The sequence below is a fragment of the Sander lucioperca genome, chromosome 11, assembly GCF_008315115.2.
Source record: "Sander lucioperca isolate FBNREF2018 chromosome 11, SLUC_FBN_1.2, whole genome shotgun sequence".
NCBI lineage: Eukaryota > Metazoa > Chordata > Actinopteri > Perciformes > Percidae > Sander > Sander lucioperca.
This window is the reverse complement of record NC_050183.1, coordinates 19,420,270-19,433,039: the sequence shown is the minus strand read 5'-3', so window position 1 is coordinate 19,433,039 and position 12,770 is coordinate 19,420,270. Positions and strand designations below refer to the sequence as shown.

Here is a 12,770-nt window from a genome sequence, read left to right as displayed (position 1 = left end):
GGAGTGGGGAGGGGTTGCAGTTCGGTGGGCTGGGGATCTCATCGCTGCTTTTTGTAGATGATGTGGTCCTGATGGCATCATCAGCCTGTGACCTTCAGCACTCACTGGATCGGTTCGCAGCCGAGTGTGAAGCGGCTCGGATAAGGATCAGCACCTGTAAATCTGAGGCCATGGTTCTCAGCAGGAAACCGATGGAGTGCCTACTCCAGGTAGGGAATGAGTCCTTACCCCAAGTGAAGGAGTTCAAATACCTTGGGGTCTTGTTCGCGAGTGAGGGGACAATGGAGGGGGAGATTGATCAGAGAATCGGCGTAGCGGGAACAGTATTACATTCACTTTATCGCACTGTTGTGACGAAAAGAGAGCTGAGCCAGAAGGCAAAGCTCTCAATCTACCGGTCAATTTTCGCTCCTACCCTCACCTATGGTCATGAAGGCTGGGTCATGACCGAAAGAATGAGATCCAAGGTACAAGCGGCCAAAATGGGTTTCCTCAGGAGGGTGGCTGGTGTCTCCCTTAGAGATAGGGTGAGAAGCTCAATCATCTGTGAGGAGCTCGGAGTAGAGCCGCTGCTCCTTTGCGTCGAAAGGAGCCAGTTGAGGTGGTTTGGGCATCTGGTAAGGATGGCCCCTGGGCGCCTCCCTAGGGAGATGTTCCAGGCACGTCCAGCTGGGAGGAGGCCTCGGGGAAGACCCAGGACTAGGTGGAGGGATTATATCTCCACCCTGGCCTGGGAACGCCTTGGGATCCCCCAGTTGGAGCTGGTTAATGTGGCTTGGGAAAGGGAAGTTTGGGGTCCCCTGCTGGAGCTGCTGCCCCCGCAACCTGACCCCGGATAAGCGGACGAAGATGGATGGATGGATGGATGGTGTGTTTAAACTTCACCTGGGGAAACTGACTTCACGTTCAGAGGCTCGGACAGCTCAGTCGCTCCAGTCTTCGACGGGATGCAGGGCAAAAGTATTTGAGGGGCAGGGGGCTAAGATTACATCTACAATTATTATTTATTATTAATTAATATAAATTAATTGTTTATTTCAATGTTTTAAGAAGCTCGTGGACATAGTGGCAGTTTGTTTTTACAAGTACAGTTTTTTGAACACAAAAGTTAGGGGGGCAGCTGGGGGGGGCAAGGCCCTACAGTGGGGGTCAGCTGCTTCCCCTTGCCCCCCTGTAGATCCGCCCCTGTCGTGCAACAAGGCAGGCCGCTTTTTGGCAAACGCTTATATTGATTTACAAAGAATATGGCATTTACTATCTGAGACTTTTGGGGCCGATTGACAGGGATTTGCTATGAACAAAATACACACGGCGATACACTGGTAAGAGCAAATTACGTTTAACAATGTATCCAGCTAATTTAAATAGCTCATTTTACGGTATTGTGTTAACTTCATTTAATATTGTATGTGTTATTTTCTTTTGCAGGGGTGCAAATGTTCCACCTAAACAAGTTCCTTCCTTAGTCCATTTTGCAGAAATACCATCTTTGCGACCGGATCTTTGCGACCGGATCTTGGCACCGCCCAGGGTGATTGTGTTCGTTTTAAAGAAGTGCAAACAACCCACACTGTTTTTGTTTCCAGGAGTGTATGTGTGGAGGGGTTAGACCTACTAGTTCTGGGTGTATAAATTGGTTGAAATGGAACACAAAACTGTATAAAACTGCTAATTTAACATGGCACCTCTACCATGACTCCAAGGCATATTTTGAAAGCCGAATCTGATACAAATGGAGCGAAAAAAATATCACTATTGACTCAATAACAGCTCCACCTCTCTTCTTCTATCTGCAGGAGCCTCATCAGACAGAGCGGGGCAGGAAAGAGACAGACTGAGGGATAGTACAGAGATGGCAACATAGACAGAAACCCCACTCTGAGCTGCAACACAGGCATTTTGCTACCAAATAAATGTGAATGCTAAGACCAGCACGGCCAGGAAAGCCTGTATGAAAATTCTTTGTGGCTTCTGTCAGTTATTCCTCACACTTTCTATATCCGCACCCACACATGGACTCTTGGTACAGCTTGTTTCAAGCAGAGTGAGAGAGACAAAAAAATCAGAAAGTCAGACTGCCAATCAAACTATTCTATGTCGGTAACACAGTGACAGAGTCAGTCAATCATTCGACCAATCTTTCAGTCATCTTACCTGGCAGTGATGTCATGGTTGTCGTTATGACAAGGCCTACGGTCCTGTTGTCTGATTGGACGCCGGCCGCTGTCCAAACCAGCACTACATCCATGGCAGAAAAAGCAAAAAAAGACTCCCCACTCCTAAAGCTGGAATACTAAATTCCTGTCTCCTTTTCTGCCCATGTGTTGGTCTCTTGTTGCCTTGCTACCTGTCTCACCTCCAAAATAGTCTAGCACTCATACCTTAAATAGTCTTCTCTTCCTCACTCGTACATAATTTATATGCATTTATATTTCAACCCCTAGCCAGCCTAGTCTCAGTTGACTCCTAGTTATTTTCCCCATAACTTAATCTTCCCTACCTGGCCTTCTCCTCCTCCTCCTTGTCCCTCGTCTCTAGCTCTCGTTCCTGTCACAGCTATGGCACTAAAATCGCGGCCTCCTTGTATTTCACTTTTCTCCCACCTTAACCGCGTTCCTGTGCCCACGTCGCCCTCCCACCTCTACACTTTTCCCCTGGCCCGCCATCCTCCTAACCCCCAGCCTCGGAGCTCCTAACCCGGCCTCGGCTCTCCCTGTCCCTGCCTCTCCTCCAGGCTGCCTTCCCCTCTACTCTGCCTCCCTCAGCCCCAGCCTTCTGCTCAGTGTTCAAGGGGAGAGCCAGCTAGGAATGCTGTGGCTCTAGACGTTTTGTCCAAGCCCTAGGTCTCTTTCACTGAGGCAAGATTAGTTCATACAAAAACTCAACAATACACCACTGAAAGCCATTGTTGATATTCAACATTTTTCACATAGCGGAGCAGAATAGACAATGTGGCAGCCGGGAAAGCCCGAAGCGGACTAGCAGGGTTGATGGCTGATGGTATCTCAGCTGAGCGAGGGCCCTAATCCCTTTTATACACACACAAGTACATACACACTCTCAACAGCCTGGAGACAGCAAAATCAATACTACTCTCTCTTTCTATGTCTCTGTGTGGATCAGTGGGTGGGCGAATGTGAAAAGAAAAGAGAAAAAGAGAATAGTACTGTTTGTACCTCTGTGTGTGTGTGTGTTGGACTATCTTGTCACTTATTTGTTTTTAGATCTTTATAAAGAATTCATCAAGGTGCTCTATAACAGGAACGTCACGACAACTGCTTTTAAAAAATCCTTGCACAACACTCGTGAAGTTATGGTTTTCACTTTCTATAACATGCTTAACAAAACTTAGATGAAATCCAGATGATTTAAGTGACCATCTAAATTAAGGTTTGCTGCCGACATGTTATGTTGTGTTATCAATCAAAAACTAACACTCAAAAACTAACATATTAGTTCTTAAAGTTTAGAGTTTTTGTAATGTGATGCATAACAGTGATCGCTGGTGATAGTGATCGTCTTTTTAATCATTTCATATGTGATTTGCATACATTTGATATTTTATTGGAACACCAAAGTCCTGAGAGATTATATTTTTATTTTATGTACATATTATAATATTTTTTGCGCACCAGTTATTATGTGTGCTTATACTTGTGTGCATAAACCAAAATGTATCACATCTCAGGAATTCAAGGGCTCTGTGACTTCATTATATATAGATGATAGTGATATTAATTTCAGTCAAATCTTCCAGCACTAATCTAAATTTATGTCTATATTTAAGGTTCTTCAAGAAATTGACTTGAGGATGTCCTAAAGTTAAGTGTGAGTAGTCTAACACATCATACAGAACTCCCAAAGTATTGGTCAGTTGTACGCATCTGATTAAAAACTACTATAAAAATCCCCCTCAAAGACACATAAAACCATCTAAAATCCACATAAAACTGTGATTATTAAAGTACTCTATTAAAAGTAAAACTGCACTCAAAATCTTAAAATAAAATAACAGAACAAAATGTATCTCAGAAGTAAAGGTACTCATTATGCAGCAAAATAGTAGTAGTGTTTAACTATTGTATAGACTGTTGGGGAATTTAATCTATACATATATCATCATATGTTAAAATATAAATAACTGATAAGTTATCATATGTTTTATACATAAAATCCTAATCTGCTAAGGTAACTATAGTTGTCAAATACATGTAGTGGAGTAAAAAGTACAACATATTCCTCTGAAATGTAGTGGAGTAGAAGTAACGGAAAATGGAAATACTCAAGTAAAGTACAAGTACCTCAAAATTGCACTTAAGCACAGTACTTGCATTAATGTACTTTCCACCACAGCATTTGGCTGCCACGGTTAGTGTCAAAATCAGCTGTTTCTGTATGGAAACTGAGTCGTCAGTGCAAAAAATCACGAAACAACTAGGTTGGCAACTATGGACTACAAAACTAACCTCCAAAGCAGTTGAAATCTGACACACCTCATCTCCACTGTTACTATCCTGAAGTTTTTTTTTTCAAACAACGTACTAATCTACTATACGTGAGAACTGAATCGGCTTTACAAAGTTTACCTTGACACACTGGGATGTGCTGCAGAATGTAAATTGCATTCCTGGAAGATTAATAGCTGAGGAAGCAATACAATGAGAAGTGAATTGATGAAAGAAAAAAAAATATTTCTAAATAAACTACTTCTCAAGTTTCAATCACAAGGACAGAGCCAGAATGTGACGTTGGACCTGGAATCAGTCTGCAGCAGACTTTATGATTACAGCTGGTTAATGTAATGAACGCCCTGTCATGTAAAACTCATAAATCATGTCATGCCAGCGGAAACATTTCATAAAACATGATTAAAAGTGTCGTGTAACATTGGGAGCAACGTCTGAGTGAGACATGTTAATTGTGCACTAATGATATGTAATGAATGTCATCAGCCCCGAGGCTTCAGCTAACGAGCTAAATGAACTGGCACTAATGGGCCTGTTAGCTTATCTTAGCGCTAACATTAGCTAGCATAATAAAGGGTTCCTCCTCTGCTGACAGCGGCCGACAGCTGTGAGTGGCACTGCAAGTTTCAAGAGGTGTCATATCACAATTAGATACTTCTTTTAAAAACAACAACAAGAAAACAAAGACTCTGAGGACTTTTGGACCCAGACAGCTAATCATGACGACACAAAAACAGATTGCAACAGACTTATTTTTATGCTTTTCCATTTTTGCTTTGCCCCAGATCCTCCTCCTGACCTCGACCTGGACTTCAGATCCAGATCTGGATCCAGGTGCCAGGCTTTCCCAGGACCCCCAAGTCCGCTAGGTAGCAGAGGAGAAGAAGAAGAAGAAGAAGAAGAAGAAGAAGAAGAAGAAGAAGAGGACGAGGGAGGGAGGGAACAGGGGCCTTCTCTTTCTCTCTCTTTTTTCTTTCCAACTGACCAATTGACAGCTGATTGATGGCTATCTCCTCAGCCCGACAAAGAGCAGCATTAGCATGACTAAAGCAATGTACAGTAGAATGGGGCAAACAGTAAATTACATGTTACACCCCCCCCCCCTCCACTCACTCTCAGCCGAACGCTATGGCAGGCAAACAAAACAAAACAAAGTATGCTTTTTGTCCCTCCTGTGAGCCATTAAACAGTACAGCTTGACAGCTTCTTTAGAAGGAGACACACAAAAGGCGCGAGAGAGAGAGAGAGAGAGAGAGAGAGAGAGAGAGAGAAACCTTAACACACATACACAGTACCATTTGAATAAGACACTGACCTTGGAGAGGAGTGCGGTTTGGGAGGGGTGTGTGTGTGTGTGTGTGTGTGTGTGTGTGTGTGTGTGTGTGTGTGTGTGTGTGTGTGTGTATGTGAGAGTGTGTGTGCGTGCGTGTGTGTGTGTGTGTTGGCGGGGTACACCAAAGGACAACAGGGATCAGGGAGCAACAGGAGACACATGAGGGGTGTGAACTGTAAATTGAGAGAATAAGTGTGTTTTTTCAGACCAGGGCCTTCCTTGTTCTTCATTGGTTGCTAATCTCATTAAAGCAACAAGTCCTCCAAAACAACAAAATAGTTCATTTGTAATTTTCTTCCATGTCAGCACAATGACAGCGTTCATCCCGTGTTCATATCCCCCCCCCCCTTTTTGGGTCTGTATTTTTGAATAACCCCACCTCTTTTAGATATATAGTATAGTTTAGAGAATATTATAGATTCAAGACGAAACTGACAGAAGGGCGGGACTCAGAGACAGTAAGTAGAAATTACAAAACTGTCTACTACTTCAGCACCACGGACAGCGCCATGGATTTATCAATACACAGTTAGGCTACTGATATTTCAGAGCCATAGTTGGGGCCATAGATTCTAACTTGCACCTTGCAACTTGAACCTCAGTTAGATATAGCATCAATGAGCATCAATGAGTCAGGCAGACTGGACTTGAATATTTAACTAAACAACCCCTCCGCCCGTGCACTCTTTCTGCTACTAGGGGATGGAAAAGGAATGTGGCAGGTTAACATGCGCCATGTATTTTGGTCATTTTGATAACAAGGAGGATGACATCCCCCCCAACGTGACATCATGACTTTGCGTAAACATACACGCCACTTTCTAAAGCCAAGTGGCGTGTTATCTACGCATTTTGAGCTATCCGCGTTTATGTCTACGCTGTATACAGCGGACGGGTTGCAGATGGATCTCAATAAGTGGCGTATGTATGACACGCCAATTCGTATGCCATTTTGGCGTGTTATCAAGACGCATAATCACTTTTCGGACGGTTGGGTTTAGGAAAACAATAACGGGGTTGGGTTTAGGAAAAGAAGAAAGCGACTGTTGGGTTTAGGAAACGTGACACGCGAGACACAATCTCCGGTCTCCTGGGTGAAAGTCCTGTGTTGTTTGACCCATCCAACACCCCAACCAACCTCCCTATGCAGATTTCCGGGCTTTCATACTACTCGCTACGGCGTAAATTGACACGCAATCGCAAGGTAATGTAAGTCAATGGAGGCCAAACGGCATTGATAAACACGCTAAAAAGCGAGTATGCGTCGCCAAAATGGCATACTAATTGGCGTGTCATACATACGGCACTTATTGAGATCAGTCTGTCCCCCCTCGTATCGCCTGTTGCCATTAGGTACCAACAACTAAAATCTGGTTAAGGTTATGAAAATATTGTGGTCATGGTAACAAGAAAACAACATTGAATGTTATTAGCAAATGGGATGCAAACAAGATGTGAAAAAGACCATCCTTTGTTCTTGCAGTTCAAAAACACTCAAAGGCCACTCATTCATTTCAATGAGGGCACTGCATTGACACAGTGGGGCTGCCAATGCAGAGGGCTCTATCTAAAGGAAACAAAAAAAAAACATGGTCGTCCGGTAAACACGTTTAATCTTGCTAAACTTTTCCAGCAATGTCATTTGGCAATCCTTTTGATTTGGCCAGTGCGATACGTACAAGCTCACGTGATTACTTTGCAACACAAAAAATTCTACTGTTGATCTGTTGATATTTTCTACCATTAGTAGTCTATGACAGTTGATTCATTCTACCTTGCTATTGTTATTACTTAACTTTACAAAATAATGAATTGTCTTTGAATGAATATGTTCCTTTTAACTGTTTGAAGGGTGAACATTAACAATGATGTAACTTAAAGCATTACAGAGGGCATCCCTGGGATGGATGGGGTGACCACATACTGGCCATGTCTCCTCTCTCCCTCTGTCTTCTCCCATCTCTCCCCCACTTAGGCCAGCAATCTGTTCTCTAATTGTTCATTCATGGTGTGAATCTTTAAATAGGAGGCCCTAGCCTGGCGCTAAGATAATGACTCGCTCTGTGTCGTTAGCTATCGAGGCTAAATTACTGCTCAGTGAAGAGTTACCATGGAAATAGGCCACAATGAGAGTGATTAGTCTTGTGTCTTTTACACACCGAGAGGCTTTTCACTTCAGCAGGAAACACGGAAACCCTCCTTCATTCCCTCTCCCTGCCTCTGTATCTACAGCAAATTGTATTTTGAGAGTTGGTTACTTTAATAGCATGACATGTACACTTAGGTTGCCTCTTGGGAATTAATGAGAATTGATACAAATTGTACAGCTGTTGCCTGTTTTTTTAATCTTTTCCTTATTTTGATCAGATAGGAAGATATGTGTTGCTTTATATATAAAAGGTATCGGTTTCATCTTCAATTTTGTTTTATTTGCAGGGTCACCAGAAACTTTCAGAGGCTTCTTTCTTGCCATGAGTTTCTATGACAATCTTTTTCAATTACCAAGTCACAGTGTCTGATCCTTTGATGAGGATCTTCTTTTACTTTACTGAGGCAAAGACTTCTACTAGATGTTTGCCTTTGTGGAGATTTGTAGCAGCTAACTGTGGTATTTATTTAGATTTACTTTTGTTAGGTATCTTACCTCATTTTGGAAGCTTTTCTATTAGCTCCGCCAGGATGTTTTGTTTTCAGTTCTGTTTGTTTGCCTGTTTAACAGCAGGATTAAGGAAAAAAAACTACTGGCCCAATTTTCATGAAACTTGGTGGAAGGGTGAAGCATGGGCCAAGAAGTAACTCATTACATTTTGGAGCAGATCCAAATCACGGGGCAGGGACACAAATTATGTTTCTCTTTCGTTAACATTGCAAGATCGGGCATGGCCTTGGCAGAGGTCTGCGCTCTCCGAGTGCCCTTCTAGTCTAGTCTTTTTTAGCTTTCCTTTGTACTGTGTTTGCTGTTGCTCTTTAGCTTTTCCTTTCTTCACGAATGATTGTCTGTTGATTGAACTGTTGCTCTGTTTTCTCGGACTCATGTTTGTTCCTCTCCCTAACCGTTTCTTCTGCTCTTTTCCTCTGTTGCTCAACATACAACTCTTTCTCTGTGCAGGTGTGTTTGTGTAAACGTGTGTGTGCGTACTTGCTGATCCACATGTGAGGATCCTAGGGGTGAATGTGAGTGGCACGCCGCTGATACACAACAGGAGAGTATTCTGCCCACTTCCTATCTGCCTCTCTTCCAAACAAGGCAACAAGGCGGGAAAAAAGAGGAGGGGAGATTATCTGTCTCAGTGTGAGGCTGCCAGTCAATGTGAACATCAGGAGTAGAGAAACTGAAATAGCCATCATTACCTGGTCTGTTGCTGGCACCCACTGAGAGATGTGTGTGTGTGTGTGTGTGTGTGTGTGTGTGTGTGTGCGTGTCAGTCAAAACAGTGGCCTCCAGAAGACCAGTGATCATAATATTTCTCACCAGAGGCGGATGAATGGATCAGTGATATGATGATTCAGAACATGATCACCAAGCATACAGTGTACAGCATTGTTTTAAAAATATTTTCAAGCATATCAAAGTGACTCCAGGTTGCGTTGAGATGGCCCATAGACTGTATAAAACTATGACCAAACCATTTATTGACATGCTGCCGTGTTTCATTAGAAAACATATCACTGCCTGGATTATGTTCCATGGCAACGTTTGTCCAATCAAGGGAAGGGCTACATTTATTTACCACACCAAACTCATAGGGAGGTAGATGGGGTAGATTGTAGGGGTACAAAGAGCAAGATTTTGACAGAACGGTGTTTGCATCCTGAATCCGGCGTGTGGTTAGGTTTAGGCAGCAATAGCACTTTGGTTAAGGCAAGAGAAAGATTGGGGTTTTTGGTTAAATGTTAATTAATTAACACATCAACGTGCAATTCCTTCACCAAATAGTACTGTGTCACTACATTTCGTAAACAAACTTTTGGGCCTTTTTGTAAATTAAGCACATTTTTTGCCAGTCAGCCAATATATGACAGATTTCTCAAACAACTGGCAGCTGAAGGTGTTGTAGGATATATTCAACCATGGATGATAATGGACCTTCAATCAAAATGAGTCCTTTGCTAAGTAAACATTCACCTCTGCAAGGCATTTCAAAATTTTAGTTCTCTTACCAGAACTGACACAGCACAGACTTTCTGAGACACACTGACTGATTAGCAAACAAACTAACATTTCCACACTACTGTGTCTTCCTTAGAGTCAAAAAGGACAAGCATATAAGGCAAGCACACTACACATATATAGTGAAATTTGTTTAAATATTAATATATAAATATTAAATAAATTAAAAGATATATATATTCTGGTTAGATTTAATGCGATAATTAATCTGCTAAATTAATACTTTCGGGTCTTAACATCATACAAAGCAGCCTGATCAGTCTGCTATCTCAGCTTAATTTGAATCAGAATGTGACAGATGTTAGAAAAAGATTGAAATTTTCTAACCCGGTATTCACTTTTTCAGGTAATAGCTTGTGACCTTTTGCCAATTACATCCTGGTGTATTCATTTTGGAGTACATTTTTAATTTCATTTTTTTTAACTCTGGGTTACACAAAATGAAATTATCAATTCTTATGGCTTGTCAGATTTGATACCAATACATTTCCACCTCCTTTCTCAATTAAATTATAGGTCGGAGATGAATTAAGTTGTGAAAAATCAAGGTTATGCACACTGTTTTCACTCATATAGCAGTTTAAAGGAGTGTTAAGGTGGCCCTGTGCCTATTGATAACCCAGTTTCTTATGTGGCAATGCAAAGCAAAATATGTCAATTAGCTTTTACTATCTGACTGGAACTTTTTAAATTTGAATTGTATTTTGTACACTATTATATTTAAGAATCTGTTGTCATGAACAACTTCCTTTCAGTCTTCGGGGTCAGTGAGTGCATAGCGACATCATTTTCAAGAAAAATGAGACACATGTTTGAGTGCCAAACTTTTGAAAGAGTCTGTTAATAATTTCTGTTTCCGGGATTTTGGATAAGCTGATCAAGTCCACCTTCCTCTCCTGTTTCACTGGCTCAGACTGTAACGTTCAAAACATACACGTGTTGCTCTAACAGACAAACTTTCTATGACACACGTGAGTTTTGTTTAGCAAACCCTTTTCGGCTTTTTGGTTGGCGCTACCAACTTTATTCAATTAAAAAAAGGCAGTTCCTGGTTATTGTCTGATACTTTCTAACAATCTATTACCCACCCAGGCCCAAGCTAATGCTCTTAGCACACATTACTTGCAGTAATCCTTATCTCCAAGCTAAAGCCGTTGTTGTCTGGACAAGTGAGAGGAACTGCAGCAGTGACAGCAGGTGCTAAAGCCTCAGCTAACCCTGGCTAACACCGACTGAGCTCCATAAGACAGGAAATGCTGGGAGGGATACTTACCTACTTACTGAATTACGTACTTACACCCACATGCATTACACCCACTCACTGACTCACTCTTTCACACACATGCATGCACACATAAAGGGCGGGGACTTAAAACAAAGGTGTCATGCTGAATGGAAGAGATGATCGTTGGGTCACATCTACATGACAGCACCGCATGAAAACAGCAGGGTTTCCTAAACCCATGGAAGTGCTACCGTTAGCCCTCGGGCCTGTATTCTCACATTGTGTGTGTGTTAGCTAAAGAATAACTCATTTAAAATTCAAACTATTTTTACTGTTAAGATTAACGCCGCATAAATCACTGGCATTAGCACCTGGTAAAACTTTAACATCCGGTTAAAAGGGTGATATCCTCTGATGTCAAGGGAGTCAAAAATGCAATATTTATTTATTGTAAAATGTGCCTTTTCAGATCTGAACATAGAGATGTATTTTTTCTGCGTGAACATGCAATAAATCCAGGTTTAAACAGAGCCAATGGAGAGAAGAAAGTCAGTTTTTAAAAAGCCTGGTTGCCCAAGTCTCTCTATTGTTCCAAAAAGCTCCTCATAGTCACAGTAATTTAGAAATAAAAGCTAGTAGTTAGAGCGCTTCTACTGTATTGATTAGCTCTGTCAGAAAAGGCGGAAAAGGTGAAATTATCTGAGTGTGCAACTAAAAAAATCAAATGATAACCTGTCGACATGACAGGAAAATCCACGACAGTAATATAGAGAGCTGAACCCAAATACACAAGAGAAGAAGAAACTTCACCAAAGCTTGAGGCAATAAAAAGAATACTAATACTGCGAGCTCTGTATGACATAAACCTAAATCATAAGGAAACAATAGAGAAGCTAACAGATCTTGGTAAATGTTAGAGAAAGCTTGCCTTCCTGAGAAAGCCAAATTTGACTTGAGGCACAAGAAATAAAATACCTAAGTAGTAAATGAATATGATTCCTAGCTCTCTCTGTCTCTCTCTGTCTCTCTCTCTCTCTCTCTCTCTCTCTCTCTCTCTCTCTCTCTCTCTCTCTCTCGCTCTACAGTATATCTAATGGTATGTTACTTACAAATATGTTTAATGTAATATCAGTGTTATATGTACTGCATTAAATATAAAATATTGTATTGGGACTTAATAATAGAATATATATAATAAAACTTGCACAAAATTACATTACATTTTTACTGTATTTAATCATTGTGCAGTTATTACACAATTACATGCATAACTTGCTCTCTCTTTTTTAAGCAATGGTAGCTTTGAAAAACGTGGGATTGGAAACAAGGGCTTTTTAAAGGAGGCCACTTACTGAGGTCACTTTAAGAGATATGACAGATAGGCCTGTATAAAAGTTGTCTGGATACGGGAAGGGGCATTTTGTAGTGTTATACAATGTATTTTCACGTGTGCTCTTCACTGGCCAACCAGGAATAAATACAAACACGGGACAGTCATGGTACTTAGAGCCAAGCAAATAGCTGCTGTCCAGGTAAAACCAAAGCTATGACATTATCATTAGATACTGTCTTTTT

At 41.5% G+C, this 12,770-nt stretch overlaps 1 long non-coding RNA gene across 2 annotated transcripts in view; it reads right to left on the bottom strand.

Annotated features, from left to right (window-relative positions):
* Positions 1-12,770, bottom strand: part of LOC116038136 — a 105,994-nt gene that overhangs the window by 82,409 nt on the left and 10,815 nt on the right. The window contains exon 3 of one of the 2 annotated variants that reach the window (XR_004102031.2): positions 2,155-2,520. This is a non-coding gene — a long non-coding RNA (uncharacterized LOC116038136). Of the gene's footprint in view, positions 1-2,154; positions 2,825-12,770 lie in introns of those variants that run through there. The other variant, XR_004102030.2, reaches the window with a different exon arrangement.